Genomic DNA, 26,188 nt, shown 5'->3' with positions numbered 1-26,188 from the left:
GGGGAAGATCCAGTAGATTTCAAATCTGTATTTTTGAATTACACCCTGACTTATGATTGTGCTTATGATTAAATCTGTTTGTAAGGTATGTGATTGGTAACATTCCAGATTATATGTCCCATTTTTTCTTCCAATTGTCTACAAGCTTTTAAAAAGATTAGTCATTGTAAAATAAAGCATCCAGACACACCTGCTACATCACAATAATCAGCATCATATAAAACAGTACAATAAAGTGTAGTAACCTGTTTAATAAGCTGCATTTAACCATTTGTTTATTGACTTTTTAGATACAGTAACAGACGTTTAAGAGCTTTTTCACTTCATCAGCTGCCAGATGTAGCTGGAAGTTAAAGCTGATTGGAGTTATTGGACTGTTGATGAGTATGTTTAATATTTTCTTGATTAATTAGTTGGAAACAATTTACCTTCAAGCTGCAATTTTCCATGGTTTAATAGAAGCAAAGGCCAAAAAAATAGATTGCATCATGTGGGAAGTTCTGTCACATTCTTATTGCACAGTGGAAAGTCACTAGGAGGAGATTGGAGTGGATGGCTGGGCATAATTTATCTATAAGGGATAAGGCTGACATTTGTACGTATTTTTTCATAGTGGCGATGAGTACTGCATAAATATTAAAGCGGCACTAGATACTAAATACATTTCCCTACTCTATCTGTTCCACTCAGCACATGATTCCTATTGAGAACTTTTTTAAAAGCAGTCACAAATATATAGGATACTCTTAAAGAGTGATTCCCAAGTGGCAGCCTGTGGGGCTGAAAATTTAACAACATGAAAGTGAGAAAACCTGCAGGTCTTCAATAGCCAATCTCCAACGTCAAGTCAATCTCCATAGACCACTATTTTAAAATGCCCAAATGCATTAAAGACAAAAAATATTTTTGGTCCCTATGGCCAAAACCTTAAAGTTATGAATACTTAAAGGTGTGGTCATTTTGAGTGACAGCTGGGTACCGTCACAGGACAGTTCAAGCCCCAGAGACGTTTTCATGGCCCATCTCAGCTCCGCTCATGCTAAAACTGTTGACAGATTTTTGGATTAGCCGGGGGGTTAGACCAAGTCAGGCACTGCCAAGACACTGATGGCCATTTTAGAAACTGCTGTTCAGGAAAACTATGGGCTTATATACAACCACTGGTCATTTCCTAGACTACAGCTTTAAGAAAATGTCACAAAAACTGGAAGAAATAGTGCTTTGGTCAGGACTATTTTCAGGTAAGGACTCCTACATATTTGTTACCATATAGAGCAGAACTCTTAACTGGGTGAGCACATGACCTACTGGTTGTTAGTCTGTATGCATGCTAATGTAGCTCACTGGCGAAGGGAAATATTCATTGTTGGTTCGGGTCTTTCCATGATATTTGTAGATTATGTGTCATTTGAAATAGAATGCTTCACCAAGACAACAATGTTTGAATAACCTTGGGTTTAACCTAACAACAGGCTGCATAGCTTTAACACTAAACATTATTAATGCACTGTTTCAGGAGCTGGCATTGTAAAGAAAAGGACAGAAATGTGAGGTCAGTAAAAAATGTATCATTTTGTCACATGCATTGTGTTGATGCAAATTTGCTGTAATTGATCCAAAGCAACAAAACCAAAGGGCTAATGGAGCCTTTCCAACATATAATACATATGTGTTAACTTTGAGCCTGGCTGTAAACATTTAGCACATTTAGCACAGGACTGAATCACAGAGACATTGCAATGATCAGCACTCTAATGCCATACAACAATCTTGTTTGCCAAACCAGTGAATATTCCCATACGGTAGCTACACGATGCTATACAAGCAGATGCCTGATTGTGTCACTACAGCTGTACACTATGGAAACACTGGTCATGGACTAGGCCAGTTTAGGTCACATATGATCATGATGGATGTGGACATGTGTCTGGTCTGCTGTGTAATTGCCAGAGCAAGAGGGATAGCTCTGCACTTGGTTGGCAGACCGCCATTTGAGAGTGGGCTCCATCTTGACTAAGGATGACTGATTCCTTTCTCATTCGCTGTCATCCCCACAATGTTTTTTTTTTCCATCTACTGGAGCCACTGCTTTGATAGCTAGCTCAGCTGAGATGATTGCTACTCATCCGCATGCCTGAGGTATCACACAATACCGAGGGATCCTTAACGGCCAGTGTGTATAAAAATGAAAGGCAGAGAAAACACGAAATAAAGACTGTGGACAGATATGGAGATGGAGGATAAACAAGACTTGTACTACTTCACTTGAGCTATTCAGTGGATTAAAAAAAAAAAAAAAAAACATGCCCCTATAGGAAACCCTGACTGTTATCCACAAAAAGCCCTTTATTGCCACAGTCATATTGTGTTTTGTATGTGACACACACTGCACAACCTGGAGGTGAAAGCATGCAATCTACAGACAATAAAAGCACTCTGGTACTTTAAACGTAATTCTGGTTGCACGCATGTAGCAATTCTAGCCACAGAAAAAGAAAATCTTGACAGCAAATGACAGGTTTGCTTTGTAAGCTATAGGGTCTGTCGAGCTCACAAAATGTTTGTACATGTTTAAAAATGCATTTTCCCCTTTGTTCTGGTAAAAGTAGTAGAGCTTTTGGTCTCAATAGATGCATTTATGTCAGCAAAGCAACTGACAACGCAAAACTCTTGGTAAGATTTTAACTTGTGGGAGATAGTTATATCTGTGGATGCAATTTACACTGATGAAAATTAATGTAAAAATGTGCAATTTTTATATGATATATGGAAACTGTCTTCCAAAAATTGCATTCCCGTACAACTAAAGTGCATTCTCATCTGTCACAAATACGTGCCTAATCAACATATCTTTGCCATTTACTTTGCAGATTACAAATTTACAGTGGCAACTGTTTAACCATCGTGTATCAGCTGGGGTGGGACTTGTCAATCTTTAACCAAACCAAACTGTACTATTTTCCTAAACTCGACCTCGTGTGTTTGGTGTTAAAACCTAACTATTCAGCGAGTGAGAACCAAAACTAAACAAATTCAGAAAAAATGTGTTCAATGATACCACAAGTGATGGGTAATTCTGTCTCTAGGGTAAAAGTCCTGCTGCTTACATCCCCCCTGCAATTCCTTATAGACTTTGTGGTTCTTTCAAAATGGAGGCCTTTCCTACTACATCACTGTATTACATTTGAGGGGCAAATGAAATTACAGTTCTTTCAAAACATAAATGAAAACGCACTTTGGTTGTGTCGGTGTAAAATGCTTAGACATGGTTTACCTTCAGCTGGTGGATATGAAACACTTTCACACACCTGGCTTTTCTGTGGGGGTGTAACATGCAAATAATTCAGTGTTTACTGTCTTAATGTATGTATGATAGTGCAGTTGCATTAAATGTGCCTTAGAAATAAACCCTTGTGGATCTACATATATATTGTACATAAGATCTGAATGACCTTGTGGGGAGCTTCAATCCATGTCATTATGACCGAGTCATGTCTCGGAGATCCTCCCCTTCTTAGGTTTGTCACAGCACATCGTAAATCCTTGTGTGTGAACAGGTGTGTCTGCTCTCTGTGGAGCGCTGTGTGAACTGTACTCATGTTTATGTGCCAGGAAGGGCAGGCAAACTAAACTAGGCCAGAGGGGGGTCGTCTCCATGGTGACAGCAGCAGAAGAGCCAGATGCACCTGTGCGATGCCAGCTACTCGTAGCGATTTCGAATTATCCTGAGAACATGAATAGTTAAAACCATTTGTGGTTTTGTGAAAGAAACGCAGTGTGTCTTCTCCCTCTCCTTTTGTGGCATTTTTCAAAACGTGTGAAGGGTAGTAATCTTTACCGCATTACGAACAACAATCCCTCACAGCGGCATAAAAAGAACACCGTTATTAGAGACTCTCTTATTGTCTGTGTCAGTATTTCAGAAGTATCCTGAGGAGTTATCATCACATGACATTCTGCATGTTATTTTGCACTCAAGTAATCAAAACTTTGCGCCATCATACCGTGTTAATCCTCCTACAACACCAATGACCTTCTTTACAGATGAGAATAGTCCCTACAAATGATCCTAGAGGAAAGTGTAATAAGATCAGCACCATTTTAGTTGAGGAACTGAAGGTCACAAGAGTTGCATTTCTTCAGTATCAGAAAGCTCGTATTTCATATAATGCATAAAATATCCGGAAAAGTTCGAAAGATGCCTCTCCATTTGTGTATTCATCTGTGGGCCACAAAATGAAGCCGTATGCATTAGCACTGAAAGAAGCTTGCCACTCCGGTGCCTTAAATGCACCTCTCCAGCTCGAGCTTTCCAGCAGAAGATCAAAGCTGGTCTAGGCCTGTAAAAGCTTGACTCCAAGGGCAAAGGCATCATTGACTCCAGCTCTTCTCCCTTGCCTTTAAGGGTCCAGCCGGGCTTTCATTCAGTCCTGCTGCCTCGCTGCCATTACCGAGAGCAAAACGCCCCGAGAGAAGCCTGCTGCTTTTTCATCTGTAAGTGCAAGGGACCAAGATGTGCTCGAAAATGTCAAAAATGCTGTAATTTGCTTTATTTTTTTGGAGTCATTTTAAAAGATATGATTAGTTGGATGGTGTAAGAAAGTTTGCTGATCTGCAGAGAGAAGCAGCACGAAAGAAAAAGACTGCAGTGTCCGGTCAACTGCTGCTGCGACAATTACTCCAGTGGGGCACACGGAGGCTGTGGGGCTTTTATACTCCAGAGTTGAAAGCACTCTGGAATTTGTTTGTACTCTAAGAAGCTCACATCATGGGTAACATCATTTTCAACCTGTATGTTCAACAATTGTAGTGCATCTGTCATTTTGTTCTTGCACGAATGCATTTCGCCCAACATCTTAAAGACTTATTTGTCCACGGGGCTGCTGAAAAGACTCAAATGTGTTTCTTGTCTTGCTATTTTAGTGGACAATAATCAAAACAAATGACAATATGAAGATGTTTTAGCTTCAGTCTGCCAAGATTCCTCAGCTTATTTATCTAACAAAGCAGCTTGTGAGCACAGCATTTATTCTTGGAGGTGTGAAAAACCTGACGTAGTTTTCAGAAATAACAGCAGTCACAGGAGGCATTTTGTTACCTAGCAACTTGACTGCAAACCTACTTTGACGCAGTGCTAATAGTGAAGTTGCACATTGACTAAACAGAACCTGTAATACAGGACCAACAGACACCGAGCTGAGGACGGAGCATGATGACTTCAAAAAGTTATCTGCCTCATTTTCAGTGGGATCCAGGACTGAGCTTAGTGCCGTTCTTCAAATATGGGGGGGGAGAAATTTCATATCCTGCCTGAAGTGTGGAAGCGATGATGAAGTCATGCAGGCATAAGGTTCACCTGTGTTTGAACACAACAAACAGACACAGAGAATTATAGTCCCGTGTTCAATTTATAGCCGACAGTGAGCCAGCGCAGCATTAAACAAGCATCTGGGTGTTTTGGCTCAGGCTGCTGTGGTGTTAGGAGGAGAAATCCCTTTTCCTTTGCCAGGCTCAGAGCAGAGACGTGACCACAGCTGAGGCCACCTCATTTCATGTCAAATAAGGAGAATAGACTTTTGTTTTTCTTTGCTGGAATCAGCTGACTCAAACTGGCTTAAAGGTGCTGTAATAGTTTCTGATCATTAAAGTGCTTCTTGTGGAATTTTACAGAAACATTATACGCGGAGGAAATGTGGCTGTTTAATGATAATCACTTCTTGGATTATTGTTCTTGCACTGTACAGAACAGAATGATGCTGAGCTAAAACTAAAGATACAGAAGTCTCAGTTCCAAGACAACAAGCCTGAATGTAGAATAAAGTTCCACTTTGGGTGATTTACTAAATGGAAAAGCTTAAGAAACATCTTTCGAAACATCTCATCTTTGCTCTTCAATGAGCTAACTATTAGATACCTTGGTAAAGCCATGTAGGTAAGAACCAACTGCCTTTGAATGAAACAAACAGGTGAGAACTATCACAATTTTTCTGCGTTTGTTCTGTACTAGAAGACAAGCAAAGAGCTTCAACCCTATGAACCCATTTGCAGGGTAATTTCACCAGCTCTACTTTTAAGCTGTAATTGGTAATTGTGAGGACTAGCAACACATGTATCTTTTTTTAGTTTTTCTCCCCTTAACTGCCTCGGCTTTTCAAATCTCCCATCACTGAATACGACAATCCTTGATTTTTTTAATATCAGCCTTTATACTGCGAGGAAAAAACACATTTATATTATGAAACTGTTCTGTTTTCATATGCATCTAACCATAAAACACCGGCAGCAAAGATATGTTTGGAATCTAACAATATCAGAATATGGCAGCAGGATATTGTATGAGTTTGCAAAATGAAAAATATCTGCTTGGTACTGGGAAATAAAATCTCACTACTATTATTATTTTTACTGAGTTATGAGTGGCATCACTAGACAATATGTGTTTTTCCACTCAGCACAACTCTACTCAACGTGGTTTAGGTCGTTTTCCATTATAACTGAGTAACACCTCATCATGGATGGAGTCGTCGTAGCATGGCGCACGTCTGTGTGTGACACAAACGCAACACAACAATGGAGAACACGGAGGCGATGGTACACCTGCTGCTTGGTCTATGGCTTTTTGCCAGATTCAAAGTAAAATAAGAGTCAGAGAAAGCACCGTTGCTGTTGCCAGTTGTTTTTTTTTTTTTTTTAAATGGTCTGGTTTTCGTGAAGGAGTCACTCTTGTGTGTCGTCACTCCCTGTCCAATCAGTGGTCTGTCCTCTGTAGACGTCACATTAGCTCGACTCAGCTCGCTTGGAACCCCGGCTCAGTAGGTACTAAAGTAGTACCTGGTACCAGGTAGTATGTCCGAGTGGAAAACCTCACAAACCAAGAGTCGAGCCGAGTAAAAGCGCCAAATGATCGCCCTCTTTACCCACACCCCAAAAGAAGGGGCCTTCAATTGCCACTTTGGCCTCCTAAACTCTAGGATCATCACTGCTGCTTTTTGCATACAGATGACTTGGATTTGTCTTTGAAGGCAAATTTGAATAATTACAATGAAAAGCAAATCCATTATTTTGCATTTATTTTTAGTACAAAGTGGGGCGTAATGTCAGCTCTGTATTAAGGACAATGCAGAAACATTTCACAATACCAACAAATAAGTAGATTCTGCAGTTTTTTTCGATATGTGGTAGGACTATGTTAAGAAACAATTTGTGTCTTTGTGACTTATTAAACCAAGAAGCAGAAGATTGAAAATATGTACATATATACAAATATGTAACATGGATAGTTAGAAAGCTGCCGTTTAATTTTCTTGTGATATGATATTACCATATTTAGATATTAAGGTTCAATGATGAATTAATAAGTAATTCAAACATGAGTAATAGGTGTGGAAATGGATGCATAGCAGTTTGCAGGGTGCAACTATGATTAAATCGGATGACTCTGTCACGCAGACAATCAAGTAGCATTGTTAGGAAGGTCAAGTTGTGCAGTTTTATTGGATAATTCATCTCGCTGTAGTGAATATTTTAAAAGCAATTCAACTGTGAAGCAGGGATGCGATTTGGACACCAAGGGTTAAATGAGCCCATGTGGAATTCATGCGACACCAACACCTGAGAGGAGCACAGAAACAAGATGACAGCCAGATTTGCAAATCCATGTCTGAGGCCGACATGCTGCAAACAATGATGCTCAGTAGTCATACTAATCCATCGGAGAGTTTTTGGCAACGAGCTCTAATATGCAAAGTCACGAGCTGAACAGGCATCATCAGTGTGACTGAGTTCACCCCTGTGGTCTGTTTAAATATTTCCCTGCCAGATTAAGTTTGCTAAATCCACAATTCAGCACAATTACGATGGCCTCAGCGTATGTCATTATGGGGCTGAGGCACAGAGATGGGCATGGGCCACTGTGACAATGAGAGGCAACTAAATAGCTCCCCAGTCACCCTATCAATCCATTAGCAGTTCAATTCAAAGCAGGCTGCAGGCAGAGAAGCAAGAGAGCCAAATGCCTGCTTTGCCTAGGCGCTGGGTGCACTTCCTTGGTACAAAAACACTGAAGAGGAAACACAGAAACCTGAATTTCGAAGTGAAACCAAAGTGACAATGGGTTGATCTCAGAGAAACAACATCCATTGGGTCTCTGTACTGTTCAGCCTGCATTAGTCAAGAATGTCTTATCATGAAAATGAGAAGCTTGCGATTGTATTTAAAACTGGACCAAAAGAAATGAGCTCAGTGAAGCTGACCAACCACCCACATAAAAATCCAAGCAACCAGGCTGAGTGGTTAGTGCTTCATTTGTCTTAATTTGTGCCATTAAAATTTTCGTTTGTGCCGCTATAGTTTTCGAGATGTTCAAGATTATTTTTTAGGTCATGCAGAGGTCATCATCCCCCGAGCTTGCTTGAAAATATAACAGACTGGTCTACTTTTTCATGCTTCGTTTGTGCTGATTTGTGCCGGTAATATTTTCGTTTGTGCTTCTACGGTTTCTGGGAAGTTTTATTTACAGACGATATCTTGACCCAAACTGATTACGTCTGTGGTCTACGCCATACTGTAGACATCAACACCACCATCTGTGGCATTGGCTTTCACCAGCTGCAGCCTGTGAATACCTTGACATGAACTGATGATGTCTGTGGTCCGTGATGTCTATGTTAATGTATATAACGTGTATAATAACTAATGTGACAACATCTGAGCATGTTCAACCTGCGCTAAATGTCTTTTTGAAATGACTTTGTGCCTTTGTATGTAAATTTGTTCAATAAAGTTTGCTTAAAAAAATGTAAAAGGTATTTTTATGTTAATAAAAGATTCACATTTTTAATGAACTGTGCCTTATCTTTATTTCGTCAATCACATTTCTGTCATAAGACAAGAAATACAATTGCATCAAGGTTTAGTTAGGAGCGTGTGCATTTTTTCAAAAACTTTATTGAAAAATGCACAAAAATTTTAACAGCACAAATCGGCACAAACGAAGCACTAAAAAAGAGAACCAGTCTGGTTCATTTTGGTGCAAGCTGGGGGATGATGATGTTTGAATGATCTTAAAAATAATCAAAAACCACAGCAGCAGAGGCAAAAAATTTTAATGGCACAAATCAGCACAAACGAAGCACTAACCAATCAGCCTGTTTGCTTGGATTTTTCATGTGGGCGGAGGGGCAGGTTCACCGAGCTAAGCTTCAATTCTGTCCCCTTTTCCAGGTTATTGGTTCATTACACTACCGTGATCACTTTCAGGTGGAACAAACACATCATACCCGTTTCTGAAGAGTTACAAGAAGGAGAATCCGGATGAATTTTCCAGGAATACAGTCAAACACTTGAAAGCAAAAACTCTGAAGGACTTCAGTTTAGAGATAAGAGAACACAGAACAAATGTAGTTCCAGCTCAGATCAAAGGTCTGTTTTGAGTGCAATAGTTTACCTCAAAGAAGTAGAAAAGGAAGGATGAGGAGACCAGATAGTAATTCTGAGCATTATTTGCACTGCTCTGGTTAAATGTGCCAGTATTCACATTCAGTCTTCTTCAGGCAGTAAGAGTGACCTTCTTCTACTCTTTGAATATTTACCAAGCTGTAGCTTAATCCCCAGGAGGAAAGAAAAGCACTACCAATGCTCCCTGAGGAGTGGAAAGAGGGATTAAGCCCACAGACTTTCCCTCACACCTCCGCCAGCCCACTCAAACCGTATTACATTTTCCCGAACTCCAATGTTTTGGGCCTCCCTGCGGCGCTAACACAAAACAAATGTTGCTTAATATTGACATTGACTCGGTCTGGAAGTGCCTTGGGCTCCGGCATCATGATGACTCACCAGAAGCTGATCTAAGAGCAGTTTGAGAAGCTCGCCTGCCCCAGATATTTCACATAGTCGAGGAACAGATTAGAACGCAGCAGCTTTGATCCTGTTAATAGGATGCCTACCATATTTTCTGCCACCTTTCGTACATGAGACGATTTGCCTCTGCCTGCCATCAAACGTTGGGACTGTGGATCCTTCTGTTGCTTTAATACACTCTTTTTTTCTTCACCCTGTTTCTCAATCGTCTAGTAAGAGTATTTTAACCAGAGCTTTGTCAGGTGTTTTTGCCAGCGCAATGTATTTACTCTGAAAACCATTTATTAGGGATTAAAATTTTAAACTACTTCCTTTATCGGACATGTTAATAGTTAATATCAAGCTAAAATTAAGATGAATGAAATACAGTGGAGGTTTTTCCATATGCTGATGACACTGTTTTTAATGTTTTAGTGCAGCTACTTTAGGAATTTGAAGAATAAACTATTTAATAAATTAACTAGTAAAAATGAATGATTTCATGTAAAATTGCTGTCAAACAACTGGCACAGCAAGATCCAAAGAAAACAAACAAGCTGCAGTCTTCCGCACTAAATAACTAGTAACATTACTTATCTTTTTCCAGACGTCCAAACATTAGTCCAGCTGCAAATGCCCAAAAACACTTTTGCAGCAACTGTATCAGTCCAGAAAATCTGTTGAGATACATTTCACCACAGCGCTAGCAGCTAGAGTTGCTCTCTGCTTACAGACACTCAGCTCCTGACCTGTATTAGCAATAAACCATTATTAGTATTATTATTTGCATTACACTGTCTTAGCTGCCAGACACCTTTTTCACAACTTAAGCTGCAGAGTTCATCAGCACGACTGTCACATTTAGCAGGTACACAGCAGGGAGGTGCGTTTGTTTTATGTAACCCTTAAAGTACGTGTCCAATAGATCCTACAATTTCCCCCATCCCATTTATTGTCTATTTGAAAAGAATCGCATGCTGTTCCGGTTGTGATGCATTTAGAGCTGACATCCGGAGTGTCAAAATGTTAGGAAATCCTTTAAAAAAAATGGATTCCCCTCAAAATCTAATAACTTGTTCTTTGGCCCACTGCCTGACTTTCCAATAAACTTCACAAAAAATCTGCGCAAAAGTTTTTGAGATTTCATACTAGCACACAGATGGCTCAAAAGTAAAACCACTCTGATGTTGAAAATGAGGACTGTCTGTGTAATTAGTCTAATTATTGTGGTCTGGATAGCAGACACATCTCTCTATATCACCTAGAAGGCTGAATGTGGTGGTAATAATCATGTGTTAGTGTGATTTAGGAAGCCATTCTATTTTTGTATCCTCTTTGGTCCCTGTGAGCAACATGGCAGCCGTAGAGAGATCTTTCATGAGAAACTAAAGGCAGAAAAAACTTGCTTTCAATTTGACACACACCAGGAGGAGGTGGTGCCCTTCCACACTGTTGCTTTTCTATTCCTGTCTAGACATGAAGAGAAAATTGAGTAATTCAGAAGTTAGAAATCTGTCTCCCAACGAAACTAAAGAACTAGTACATCTCTGTGCACACCGGGGGGTCAGATTCAATCTGTTCTCAGACTGGCTTTGTGGGGACATTAAATTTCCAAAGACACACAAAGACACACTCTTTTCTTTGTTGACGAAATGATGTGTGTTAGTGGAATTTTATCTGTCACTTTGACAATGGAAATACCTGCTGATGTGAGCTGGTGTGTGAATACTTGTCTATGGTGCTACATGATGACAACAGAAAAACTGATTTAGACCAAGAGGTTGGAGTCTTTTGGACTTGAGTTGGATAAAGCAACCCCAGCTGTGAATGAAAGACTTCCATTTCTCGTTTATGTAATCACACTCTCGTACACATCCTCTTAAAGCAAGGCTTGAAAACGGGGACAGCAATTGAATCATGCTTTCTTTGGAATATGCTGGAATTTAAATGCTTTCAATTTAATTGAAATTAAAAAGTAATTTAGCCTCCTGCTCAGCACAGCAGCTAACAGATTTATAGTTTATTTGCGGTTTTACAGTTTCCCATTCTTAAAGCAAGACATGCTGCACTGCAAAGGCGGTAAATATTTGAAACGCATCCAGTTTTATTAGAGAGCAGCTCAGCTTTCTAACCATTAAAGATGCATGTAAATTTCCAGAAACTTAACCGATGAATTTGACAGCCCTCCAAAGAAACCAAAAGTGTCTTCGACAGCTAAGCTCATACAATATCAGGGAGCCGCACATTACTCTCTCAAGGGAGAGAAGCAAACAGGGTCAGTCTTTTGTATTTGTCATATCTCCTCCAGCCCATGGTGACCGCAATGTGTCTCAGACGCTTTGGCTCACAAAGGACAGATCGGTGCTGAGGAGCCAGGGGAACTGAAGCACTGTGGGAAATGGCTTTCCTGTGGCCATTTTGAACATGCCAGACCGTCGTCGCTCACGTGTTGTCTTCTCTTAAGCCTATCCAGGGGGGACTTTTTCTTTCTCACCATGTAAGGATCATAGAGGTGCGCTGACAGAGACAAGCCACCCCATCTGACAGTTACTAAACACTATGCGGCCGCCTCAAGCACACAATCGAGTCACTGAGGAACACACACTGCCTTCCGTTATGAGAAACTATACAACATTTATGCCTTGACTATATAGGCAAAAGTTTTTAACATAAGTACTTCCGTAGCGCTCGACCACTTAAGTGGACATGCAGGATGATGGTGTGACTGCAGGCCAATCTTTCAAACTTGAAGTTTTGTTGTTGTTTTTTTGAAGAAATATGACTAAAGTAGCATTGTTTTGTTTGGTTTTAATTTTGCAAATGCAGCATGTTAAATTATAATACTGTACTCAAAGTTAGCTTAGTTAAATGCATAAACTGGCCCCACATGAAACACCAGAAAAGCACTCAGAGAGCGCAGTACTCCACCAAGTCTGCTCAGTCGTATCATTTCTGACAGATGAAATCTTGAAAAAATGTGTGGCAGAAATCACGGCACTATAGAATGTGTCCATTTAATACAGATGTACCTACAAACAAAATAACCTTGCGCTGAGCACAGGTGTGTGTTCTGCATGTGTACGTTATGTACAGATACCGAATCGCGTGACCTAAATATGAGACGGGCAGCGGGAAATGATAGGACTCAAACATCCTCACAATTTAATCAATTGTTCCTTGTATCATTTCCGACGGATAAATCCTGATAAGTCCGAGGCGGTGGATTTCTAGTAGGATCGCAATCATGTGATCGTCAGCAGGCAGCTGACGTAGTGTTCACTATTGACGCTATCTCGCAATAATGCAGAAATCTTTACCAATTTCTGACCTTCCTTGAAAATGTCATACAAATCTGTTATTCCGTTTTTGAATATGTTGCTGACAGACAAACCAACACCCATCGTCATGTAACTCCACCGAGTTCTCTGCCTCCTTGGTGGAGTAATAAGTTTAGCAACCATGAGATAATGATTTCTGTCTTCAAATTTTTTTTAAAAAAGTTCAAAATAAGCTTGTTGTTAAGGACATATTGCCTGGGGAAATGTCTACATTGAAAAAATGTATGTTTCTCTGATATTTGAGAACATAAAATGTCATTTGGTGGAAGTTTTTTATCCTTTGCTGTAGATTTGACCTTTTTTTGTCTTTTGGCAAAACTTCCCATAATAAAAAGGCATTAGGTATTAATTGTTTTTTTTTCATAAAGTGTGTTGTGACACACGTAACAGTCAAACAATGACATTTATCGTTATGTTAGAAACTCCCCGATGTCTGTGCGACATGAAATTGTGTCTGCCTGGTGTCACCCCACTATTATCAAATGGCAGGCTCAGATCTGATTCAGTGAACAAAGCAGGAAATGAAATGGCAGCACAGCAAGATTAAAATGGAAAACGAGCACTGCTGTGTGTCCCCTCTGAAAAGGAAACACTGCTATATCCTAAGCTCGACAATCAAGGAGGAGGATTTCATTCTTTTGCTGGAAATGACAAGTTAAAACAGTGAATATGGCTGATAGAGTCAGCTCTGGGAAACATTAACCTACTTACAAAACTAGTAGCAGTGAAAAGTTTGTCATGACAGCTTGCTCTACTCCAGTGTCCTTAGACTCCAATAATACTTTCATCTCTTCAACTCTTTGCACTAGGTTTAAGCTGCATTTAAAGTTTTAAATATTTGACATTATTTACAAAGAAAATTATGTAGTTTTTCTGAAGGTGAAAGGTTTGACTGAGCAGTATATCTGCTAGGTTTGATTCAATCTTTTGATCCTTCTTTTACAATAAAGGTTAAACCTAATTGAGATCTCTCTACGGACAACCATGCCCTCCATCATCATCTTTACAACCGAGTTGCCACCATGTGCATCAGTTTAATACAGCAGGGTGTGGCACTCATGAAATAATTGTGTCCGTTCTGCTGTTACTAAGGCTTTCACTTCAATCAGAAATTATCACACATCCGCTAATATAAGCATTGAAATGTCTAGTTTGGCATTAGCATAAATCTCAGGTAGCTAGCTTAACCAGACAGGTGACAGATACTGTTTTACAACTCCATGCTGCAGAGTTTATCAATGCAACAATCACAGTCCGCAGTTAGACAGAAATGTGTACGTCTACTGCCTGTAGACACTACAGTCTTACTATGACTCTTAAAGTTGTTTTGTGGCCCTTTTCCAGGTTGTTTTCTTCGGACTAGATCCTTGTTTGTGTTGTATCTACTCTCAGACGTACGTCGCTTTGGATAAAAGGGTCTGCTAAATGAAATTGTGGAATTGTAGAATGTCATCTTTGTGGGTGGGCATCAAACACACCTGTAACTCCATTTCATTAACCAGTAAAACCAGGTACAACAGCAAGTCTGCAGTACATTTTATGGCATCCATGCCAGTTGTATTCTGCCTAATATATTTCTAAGTGATAAAAATATAAATGGTAAATCATTTATTTACATTAACATACTTGATGAGGGGGAAAAATCGTGCATAATTGAGTTTGCATTAACAGTTTCTATTCATTTAGCCACTCCATTAGCATCCACATTTATAATCAGTGCAATTTATTTCTAATCTGTGTACAGGTGGTAACCTCTTTTTCATAAACCTACATGAGAAACAGCATCTTATCAGTAATCATCCAGTCCATTCTGTCCTCAGGAAATATATCAATACTCATAAGTGTCACATTATATTAAATTCAGACTTTAACATATCTCGCAGTTTAGATAATTCAACACACACACAAGCATAACTTGTGAGATGTTCCAATCCCTGGTTCTCTGAAAAGTGAAGTGTATTATATGAAGTGCTTCCTTTAAGTTTTTCTCCGAAGAGTAACTTTGCCGTGCTCGTCTTCAGTCTACTCACGCTCTCACAGATAGACCTGTCTGAGTACGAGCTTACAGGCTGAATGAAACGGTTGTCAATCCGCATGAGCTGAGGCCGAGATCACAATCACTGGAAGATTTATCTCTTCTCTGTGAGCAGTAACTTTAAGGACAACATTAGAACTCAAAAGGAAAGCATTAAACATTTAGGGGAACCTTTCTGAGTCGTAAACATCACACAGAAAAGTTCGGCAAATCAACCAGCAGTTAAATAAAGGGACATGAACACCTATTAGCTTTTAATTTAAGGTCATTTTAAAAAGATGTGGTGCTTTTTTTCTACTGTCTGTAAACAGGAAACACCAGGAGGTTAGAAAGCTTTCCGGTTAAAACTTGTTGAAACACAGGCAAATTAGCAGACGATAACTGCCAAAGCAGTAGGAAATTACTGATGGCAAAGAAGTTTGTTTTTTGTGTTTTTGAAATTATGTTTACTATAGTGAAAGAACAATGAATCTCCTTTTGCAAACAACCCTAATTATGATGCTGCTAGTCCTCAAGGCTTGTCCTCTAAATAATTTAGTCCAAGCATTTCTGGTGGTAGCAATGGTAGAGTTAGTACAGTAGAAACAGTTCTCTCTGGGGATTATCAGTGGTTGATGAGCATGAAGTGAGTTTAAAGGAGGAATAAAAGGCTTTTTACTTTCCTTGTGCACAATGTGGAGCCATGGTACATTCAGACTTAACCCAATCATATGGCATGAAGGATGATTAATATGTTTGCTAATAGGGGAAGGCTGAGACATCTCTGGATGTGAGATCAGGTATGAGGCGTAAACAGCGGTGAAGGCTGCCGAGTGGAGGTGGGAAGAGCAGAGTCCATCAATCACCGGTGACTGCTGGGACAGACGCAGGAACCGTCATCATCAAGAGAGAAGGGCTGCTCCACTACACCCAATTACAGTGATAATAAGTAATATCTGCAAATCTTTGTTATTCAAGTAGAAACACACATATATTAAAAAAAAAAAAAAGATACAAGAGAATTATCATGTGGGTCCAGTATTAATTGGTCCCCATCAATCCAAATCCAAATATATGATGTTATAGGTCTTCATGTACATTATATTAGCGTAATAAAGACAATGCTGCTGTGGTGGTAGTTTATCCCATTTATACCTGGTTGTTCAACTGTGGATGTCAATTGCTGCAACTATATGCCATTTTTGTCAGACTTACTTGAGTTTTACTGAAGAAGTGGAGCCCGGTCTCACGGGGATTCGTGAAACTGTCACGTCAGTTTTTGTTTCGGTTTCGTGCGCACCAACACGATGTCGTCATGTTTTTTGTGCCGCTCACCACGAGCGAAACCCGCTGTGGTAATCACATCTGAAAGTGGTTTATACCGGTGGATTCATGACGATCTAAGCTGTCCATCGGCGTTTGCGGCCGCCGCGGCCGCCGGACATCCAGCCACAACAGCGGCCGGATCACATCTGAAAGTGGTTTATACCGGCGGATTAAAACTTATAATTTTTCTTTAGAATAAGAAATTACTTGAGGTAAATGTTGCTTTTGGATACTCAAGATATTTAGCTAATATAGAAAATTCTGTATTCTGCTGCTGTTCATATGCATCTATGGTTAATTGCATTATGTGACAGTGTTTTTTATAAAGCATAAGGCAAAACCATGAGGTTATGTAGCAAAAGTAGTACTAGCAAATTTATTTAAAAGTTTGTGGCACAAGAGAAATGATGAACTGCAAACTAAGCAAAAAGGTGAAAGTAGGGAGAGTAACTAAGACTATCTATTCATTCACTTATCCATCTTCTGATGCCATATTTTTCCCATGGTGACAACAGATATGGCATACGGCTGCACAGTTAATCCAATATCAATCACAATTTTGGCTTCCCACATGTAAATGAACATAATCTACTCTGATATTAACAATTTAAATACATTCTGCTCACAGAAAAAAAAACACATGTAATTATATAAACTCTTGGTTTCATTTTTGATAAATCTGACATTACATGTGATTAAAAGTCATTTTTGATCGCAGGTTTTCTGAGTTTCCAATACTGCAGTCACTGAGTGGAGACTAGAGGCTTCTCTGTGCACAATCGCCTAGATAGTGTTTACTGTAGACTGTAAGTGACACATTTAGGGAACACTGGTAAAATTTAATTCGTAGATGTTAAGAAAGTATGGTATTTTGGACATAATTCTGTCTCTAGGAGAAGCACTGAATTAAAGAAAGGTTTATTTTAAGTTTTATTTTGATGCAAGATTTGTATATTAGCATGAATGTAACACAAAATGGAAGTAAGTTTAAATATCATTGTTGTTTATCGTTCATTTAAATAAGTGTAATGAAATTTTTTTGTCCCTAAAATTAAATAAAAAATCATGACAAAGGTCTTTTAACTGAATAACTCTGTGAATGTTGCTTATTCTGAGGCCATCCTTAAAGGGGAACTTCGTTTTTTTCCAACCTGGGGTCTGTTTTCATATGTCATTTCATACATGTGAGTGATGGAGAAATGAATTTTCGACATAGCTCCAGTATTTAGCCAGTCAGTCAGCTTAGCAGCTCAGCTAGCAGCTCAGCTAGTGAAAAGTATGGGGCAGCTGGCCCCCCCGCGTCAAAGTCCGGCCTAACGTGCTTTTTGCCCCACACTGACCGGCTCGGATAGTCTCAATGAGTGTCCTGCAAATCTCGTTCCGAAATCGCGCGATAGCTCGCCCCAAATCCGGTGTTTTGGCGCGAGCTATCGCACGATTTCGGAACAAGATTTGCTTTCTAGCGTCCTGAGCTTTGGATACAGACCACAACAAAGAGCGATCTCCAGGTAATGTGGAGGTTCTCGTTCACTTCTCATCTCTAGTATGTTGTGGGACACTCGTTGAGACTTTCCGAGCCGGTCAGTGTGGGAAAAAAAGCACGTTAGGGTGGACTTTGACGCGGGGGGGCAAGTTGCCCCATACTTTTCGCTAGCTGAGCTGCTAGCTGAGCTGCTAAGCTGCCTGCCTGGCTAAATACTGGAGCTATGTTGAAAATTCATTTCTCCATCACTCACATGTATGAAATGACATATGAAAACAGACCCCAGGTTGAAAAAAAAAACAAAGTTCTCCTTTAACTATGGAGTCTCCATCAGCAGCCTCTACAGGAGCTGACCCAGCACTTCAAGAAAACTAGATGATGTCAAGTACAGACAACAGGCTTCGTTTCCATGTCACATGCTGCAGAGAGAAACTTCTCATTCTGCAGGGTAAACACTAAGGTTAATGCTTCTGAGTTGAGCTTGACACCATGAGTATAGAAGCAGCCAGGTGCTGCCCTATCAGGTCATCTACCTGACCTGAAAACCCGGGTCAGTTTGTTCTCATCCCAAAGATGCCAGTCGATAAAGTCTAAACTGTAGCTCTTAATCTGACCTCTTACCAGGGATCACCTTGTCCCACTGGAGCTGCTGCCCCTGCTATCACAGTACTGTTAGATGGAAAACAAGTGTAACAAAGCCAAAAGCTAGACAAAGAAACTGACAGTAAAGCCCTATTCGCACAGGATTAGTATCACCTCAGGATCAATGGTGAATTGTAATAATTGCAGAGGATGTCTGTGATCTTAATCCCGTGCGAACGCATCGTGTTTGTAATTTGTAAAGAAAAATTTCGCCGCAAAATCTACCATGTTTCACCAAACACCGACGTCCTGTGATAATACTAGTCCTGTACAAATCTGCATGTCAGCAATTGGGGGATATTTTATTTATTTATTGTATTGTGTGCCTTTTCCTACCTACTTCCCGGTTGAATTATAGAGGCTGCGGTGGAAATCATTGACAACATTTCAGGTGCAAATGCAGGAGTAGGCCTGTACACGACAGACCTATGGATCATTCGCAGAAACGGCAAAATCAGATGAACAAGAAGAGGGAAACTTGGAAGGATGTTGAGATGGATGACGTGTGCAGCAACATTTTTCTAGGTTCATACTTCAACAGGCTGAATACAAACGCCCTGACGGCCCGTTATCCCGACAACGTTGCCCGTGCTGCTTGGACAAATTTACTGTTGCCATGACGACTACATACAACATGACGGCATACAACATGATAACAGCGGATGTTGCAATGTGCACAGATTTGACATCATATCCGGGGTGTAATGTCAGTAAATTTGAGTAAAATACAGACTTCACTTATCCCGTGCAAACAAATTACCAGAGATCCCCAGATAATACTAATCCAATGCGAATAGTACATAGGAGTCATTTAACTATTTTCATTTTGCAAAATAACCTACTACAGAATGACAGTATGAACCTACAGCAGCATCATTTTAGCCACATTTGTACTGTTCTATGTGGTGTTTTAAAAAACAAGCCCTGAAGAATGCTTGATTCCAAACAAGAAACCGTCTATTTTTTATTGTTTGTTTTGGACATTTATTCTTATAAATATATGTTATTTTTAGTACACATTTAGAGTTTTTTGAAGCTGGACTATAGCTTATGTTCAGTAAAGAAGATGTATTCATTCACATTCTGTCCCTACTAATGTTAAAGAGTATAAATGATTCCTGCTGCTCTATTATCTTCTTCACTTCTGCCTTTCTACTATGTCAAAATCATTTCATTCAGCCAATTTCAACTTGCTTACTCTTGTCTAATGGTCTACTTGTCCATGTTCTCTGAGCCAGTCTGAGTCAACGTCATTCTTCAAATTCACTGTAATTCTGTCTTTTTCCCTTTGATACCCAGCAGCTCTCCTGCTCCTCATCGCCACCTCATCGGGGTCGTCCGGGGCATTTCAACCGGTCTCCTTCAGCCATCTGCTAACTTTACTCCCCAGCACCACCAGTGTCTAGACTCCAGGTGTGGGTCTTACCCTCGTCTCCTGAGCTTCAAGATGTTGTTTCTAACAGAAACTCAGTCCGAAGATTCAAACCAAAGCAGTTCTATTTGGAAATATTTAATTAAACATTTGGGTAAAAGTCCAGACTACCAAAAAACCCCAGAAAAACCAGAATGAGGACTGTTAGTGTATCGTGTATAAAAGGCCAGTACATCTCCTCCTCCTGACTGAACGGCCACTTTAGTCCCTCTGATCACAGCTGACTTCACTCCATTGAATTAACACACCGCTTTCTGGGCTACAGGCTCAGGGGCCATGTTGAAGCCTCAGTGGCGAATATTAGATTGCACGCCTCCAGATCTCATTAAAGGAAGCAACAGGACAATGTCTGCATCTCAAATGAGACCAGAGGCCATCAAGCATCCTGACTCCCTGTTGGATTTACTGATTTGATTGATACTGTGTGTATGCATCAGAGGCTAACAGGGCTACAATGTTTTTTTCAGAAAAAGGCTGTGAGGCCATTTTAACAAAATGCACAATAGCTGTGAAATTTTAGTTTGGTATCTTACAGCATGTGGCAAATGCTCTACAATATAGTGTCCATTATATACACAGCCATATGATAGATTAGATTAAAAGCCTTTTGGCCAGACACTTACAGTATGTTCAGCCAGAGATGTTTCTTCCAGTCCTCCTTTTTCCAAACGGCACTTCACTGAAAAAGAAATACCATATTGTCAATATGCAGTGCAAACATAAAAACTCAGCTGACATGCAAGTTGCAGTGCAAAGTATATTCCTTCCACAGTCCTCATGAAATATCTCAAATGATTCCACAAAGACACATGAATGAGGCTTTGCTGAAAATAAAATTAGTGGGTCACTGGAAGTTTTTTTTTTTTAAACGAAGATGTCCAGTATTAGCCAGATTATTAGTCATAGTTTTAAATAAAAGCTGTTAATGCCTGAAGGCAGGGGTTCTATGGTAGTTAACCGCTAGTAGCCATTAATGAATGCAATTACAACTAATGGAATTACACAAAGTCCACTATTAAGTGAAAAGAAGTAGCCTGATAGGTGGTATCAGAGCAGATAGTAGGCAGTTCACTGTAATTAAACTGTATGGTTTCCAGTCCATCCTATTATTGGACTGAGAAGAGCTGAGAAGGTCAGATCTCATTCAGAATACAAAGCTTTAAAATCATTATTCACTTGCTTCTTCTTTCCGTGTAAAAATCTTCTACCGCATAAATGGTAATATGTTCTTTTACAATGTATGACCATAAAGTTACAGTGTTTTACTGTATTGCTAAGAAATATTATTGTACAGGTACTTGAAATCACAGTGTTCTAACTTATTTTTTGGCAGTTGGTCCCTCAATTGTATATTACAGATCTCACAAATGAGAGTTTAACTACTAACTACTCCTTACTGAAACTTTGACAGTTAATGAGGTGAGAGGACATGATACAAAAACGTTCATAGAAATGGTACCTGCATTTAACCCAGCTAAACATGTCAATGCAAAACCAGCACTGTTAGGAGCCACTCAGTAAGGTCAGTCCTTTTAATTTAATCTCAGAGAATCTTAGCCAGCCCAGCACAGACTTAGTCAGAACTGCACTATATATTGGCTTCACAGTGTTTCTTAATTGGTCCTTGCAGGGCTACTGCCGTTAAAGAGAAATCTGGGGATATCAATATGAATATGGCAGTAGGAGTCCTTCAGAAGGAAAAAGTTTTTTTTTTATTTGAAATTGAGTTGAGTAATAAGACACCATTTCAAAGGTGTAAAATCTGCATGCTATTATTATCATTATAGGACTGAGAACTATAACATATGAAGAAAACTTCTGCTTTAGTAAAAAACCTAAAGTTTCAACTACCTTTTCAGAAAATGTTCAAGTCTATTTTCCAAAATAAAACACAATTTTCCTGCCAAAACGTTGACGAAAGCAACATTTTCCAACATTTCACAGTTCATCACGTCTTCTCTAGATAGAAACATACAGATGGAAGGAGAGAGGGAGAGCGGGCAGCAGAAGACTTGTGCATTGATCGGTAAAGGCAGAAAATCGGTACCAGAACTGGCCGGCTATCTTCCAAAAGATGATGCTGTGAAAGATATAAACAGCCGCTAATTAGGGGCTGATATCTACCAGTAGACAGCAGGGGGGCTTTGAAAGCCAACTCGGAGCTTTTACTGAAAAGGTGTTTCATGAATGTGTAACCTAAAAAACAAACACTTCACGGTCTAACCACTAGGATATATGGTCCTAAAATAGACTTCAAATGCCTGGGGAAACCTGTCAGGCTCACTGGCAGTCATTGACACCCAATAAGCTAGGTGATGAGGGCCTAAGGACATGTCTATTTTTACTATGAAGGGGTCAAGAATAGGCCTTTACCCTGAGAGATGGTAATTGAAGGGGCTGCAGGTAAATGCAACTGAAGAAAAACATGTCAGTGCATTCAAAGCCCATGCAGAGAGTCTCCTGAAATCAAACAAAACAGTGTGCCTCAACATTTCCAGGTGATTTTTGTTTATATACGCCACTCAAATTGTGATGTGAAGCATAAAAAGATGCATCACAAAAGACGAGGCGTTAAGGACAATTCAAATATCATTACTTGCAAAAGCAACACAAAGGAATAAAGATAATTTAAAAGATGTCATTCTTATAAACTATTTCTTAAATTGCTTTGAGTAAACACAGCACAGTTGAAGGGGACACAAATTTTGGCGTGATTATCCTAATCCTGAGGAGAAAAACTCAACACTGTGTGTGCTTTACTCTCTTTCATTGCTTTCACAGCTATTGCACCATCATTACTTTCATTCTGTGCTCTCATATTCAAAGAAGCCATCTTATGCTGTCCTGCCTTCACACTAATATCCACAGCAAACATTCAGGAGGTGAGCTCAAACATTATTATCATGGCAGTTTCATTGCCCGTCTGCAGACCAAAGCCATCAACTACTGCAGAACGACCAAGCTAGGAAGGAGGAGCATATAAAGTGGCAATGTCTTTTCATGTTATGTACACGCTCAGTGGGGGCCAATTCAGACAACATGCATGTTTGATATACTGTTTACGTTGGTGTCACAGTCAACAGACATAGTAGTAGAGTCTGACAAGTACTTACATTTTGAGGCCAATACCAGCATCAAGAAATCATATGATGACATACCAGTTTCTGACTTACTGATTACAGCTGACTGGTAAACTTATCAGTACTCTCTGGCGGACAATTTATATTTAATACTATCACAGATTCAGAATGTATTCAGACCTCTTCACTTTTTGGGTGACAAATCCTTCAGTTCCTTAAATGACCACCAAAAGCTTGGGTCCAAATGTGAGTGAATCCCCATAGATCCCAATGTTAAAATGTCCAAATTTACAGCAGAAATAAACATGCCTACAGCCTTGCACAAAAAGCATTTTTGGTCTCTGTAGATAGTTTCCTAAATCATGACAATTGTACCGAGCAGAATTTTACTTTAAGTCACTCAATAAAATTGTATAAAGCATTAGATATAATCTTAATCATGGCATGGCTACTTTAAATCACAGGTGGCTTGTGTTATTGGACAGTCCATGGCCCAGAGATGTTTGAATGGTCCTCTTCAGCTCCACTGCTTTGTTTATTTTTGATTTAGCTGGGGGTTAGAAGAATTCCAGCGTTGCCAAGATGGTGGCAGTTGAAACAACCACACTGACCTTCAACACTTCTTTTCAGGTAATCAGTGGTTGATGTCCTTGAGGCTTGATCATTTATATACAGTCCATGTTGAAAACATGCTTTTGGAATTTTTTGGATTTGAAATCTCTCCATCATGTAAGTTTTTAGTCTTTGTAGAAGGCCCTTTTGGCAGCAAGTACAGCTTTGAGCAATCTTGGGTAAGCTTTGCTACATGGATTTGAGCTGTTTATCCTGTTCTTTCTTGAGGAACCTCTCAAGTTGTTTCAGATTAAATGTGAATCATATGTCAAGTGAATTTCTTCAGGTTTCCTCACTGGCATCTTGAGGGGGTTTAAGCATAGGCTGTATATCTAAGATGGGCGAACCCTCGCTGACGTCACAAATAGGTTCCTTGGAGGTGGTTTTCAAGCTCTGTGTGTTGGCTTCGACTGTCACCGCCTTGGTAGTGAAAGACTCCTGAATTGAAAAATGAGCAAAGACGTGGAGTGACTGGAGCTGAACTGAGTCCATGGACTGTGCTATGACCCATTAGCATAAAAAATGTAGAGTAGCCAAGTCTAAAAATGACTTGTCAATAAGTGCATCCCTGGATGTTGCTGCCATCAACATCTTCCAACCACACCCAAAGCTTCACAGCGGACTGTACAGTGATGATAAAGAACAGAAGGAAAGACATAACTGATGCAATTGGAGAGTTCAGAACTATAGATATTAGATCTATTAACATAGGAAATTATTGAACAAGGGTGAAATGTTCCACAATTTCCCCTGTGTCTGAAGTACAACAACCTGCAATACCGAATTTTAACTGTTGCTCAACGGACTCTTGACTTGAAAAAGCAAACAGGACGAACCTGATAATAATTTGGAGTGCCACAACAAAAAAATGAAAGGGCTACTGTGTGATGAATACAAAATATACACAAAAATTACTTTGGGAATCCACTGTATTGGCTTTAAATGTGCAGATAATATCAGCAATACCAATATGTCAGTCTAGTTCTTACATGCTTTATAAGATGCAAGTCCGTATTATATTATTCATTAACTTTTGGTACTATCTGGTGAGCATGTCTATGGGATGATAGGACTAAAACCAATGTCCGGACAACATCAGTGGCACATATTGCATGACTAATATATCCACTGTTTCACATCTTCAGATATGTGCAGTTGAGATGGACAGCTGACCATCCCACCCATCATCTTTATCTTATCTCGCTCATCCAGATAACACATTAAATATTCTCCACTGCAGCACTGGAGGACACTGCAATACTCATACGCAATGGGAAGGGCAGTGTCATGAAAAACACAAGCACACAATATTAGGTTTAGGCTCATATTGGTCTTTAGATCTCGACATCTATTTAATAAGAAGCCGGAGGGACCGACGTTTAAGGAACAATGGTGACTTCTTTGTTTAGCAGCAGGGACACAAAGCCAATATCCTGTATGGAGATATTACTCCTGAGAAGCAGGAGCTTTCATCATCCTCCAAATCTCATGTCAACCTCTCAGTTCAGTTTGAAGGCTGGATGGAGCCGTTTCCATAGTTTTCCAGAAGCCGGTTGCTTCCTTAACATCAGACAGGCAGCCTTGACAACAGCCAAATCTAAGACCCACTTAAATTTTGCTCGAAGAATTTGGCAGAAGCACAGCAATGAGAGTGTTAGCAAACTGCCAAAAGATGAATACACCTCTAGCCTGCCAAACCTTTGCACAGACGCACTTGTATTTTTGTGGGATGCAATGAGACGACACTGTCTGGTACACTCATGGTTTTTTTAGCTGTTAACATACTGATGTTTTGTGTTTAGAGCGAAGTTTAAAAGCTCTTCTGTCTTTGGAAAGAATAATTATGCAGACTGGAACGTGATGTTTTGTTACAGCAGATGCAGCTCTTTTGAATAGAGAGGTAAAAGCAGTTTGACTTAATCTACTTGAAATCTGCATACGGGAAGGAAAGCATTTAGTGTGTTGACAATAACAGGTGCGAATTTACTGAAAAATTTTGTACTTGCTGTGGCTAATAAGTGCCACATGCAAATTTCTTAACAACACCAATAAACAACCCTTATTATTAATCATAAATCTACCCACGGTGATGAATAATGCTTGTTATTCTACAGAGCCCAGCTTTCCAACAACAATGAAATACTGGACTTCTTATTCAATTTGCTAAATTAGTTGTAATTTGCATTGCTTATGGTAATGGAATAATGAGCATATTCACAACACAAAATAATGTAAATAACCAGGAGAAGCAAATAAAATGACAATTGTGAAGGACAGGCAAACAAAGACAGATATTAGGTTGGCGCAATCTGCTGAAATTTTCCAACTGACCACTATTCCTGACACATTTGTGGAGTTGTGTGACACTATTTGAAAAAGACTATGATGATCACTGCTTCCCATACGTTGACGCATTCGTGACAG

The 26,188-nt window shown here is 39.7% G+C and overlaps 1 protein-coding gene across 3 annotated transcripts in view; it reads right to left on the bottom strand.

The window, feature by feature from the left end:
• Positions 1-26,188, bottom strand: part of syt1a (synaptotagmin Ia) — a 228,557-nt gene that overhangs the window by 150,462 nt on the left and 51,907 nt on the right. For all 3 annotated transcript variants that reach the window (XM_022201756.2, XM_022201755.2, XM_022201759.2), the window contains exon 2: positions 20,696-20,751. The gene's annotated coding sequence lies outside the window, so the exon portion shown is untranslated. The remainder of the gene's footprint in view (positions 1-20,695; positions 20,752-26,188) is intronic.

Source organism: Acanthochromis polyacanthus, chromosome 1 (genome assembly GCF_021347895.1).
Source record: "Acanthochromis polyacanthus isolate Apoly-LR-REF ecotype Palm Island chromosome 1, KAUST_Apoly_ChrSc, whole genome shotgun sequence".
In the NCBI taxonomy this organism is placed as follows: Eukaryota; Metazoa; Chordata; class Actinopteri; family Pomacentridae; genus Acanthochromis; species Acanthochromis polyacanthus.
The sequence above is the reverse complement of the archived record's forward strand: the minus strand, read 5'-3'. Positions and strand labels throughout refer to the sequence as shown.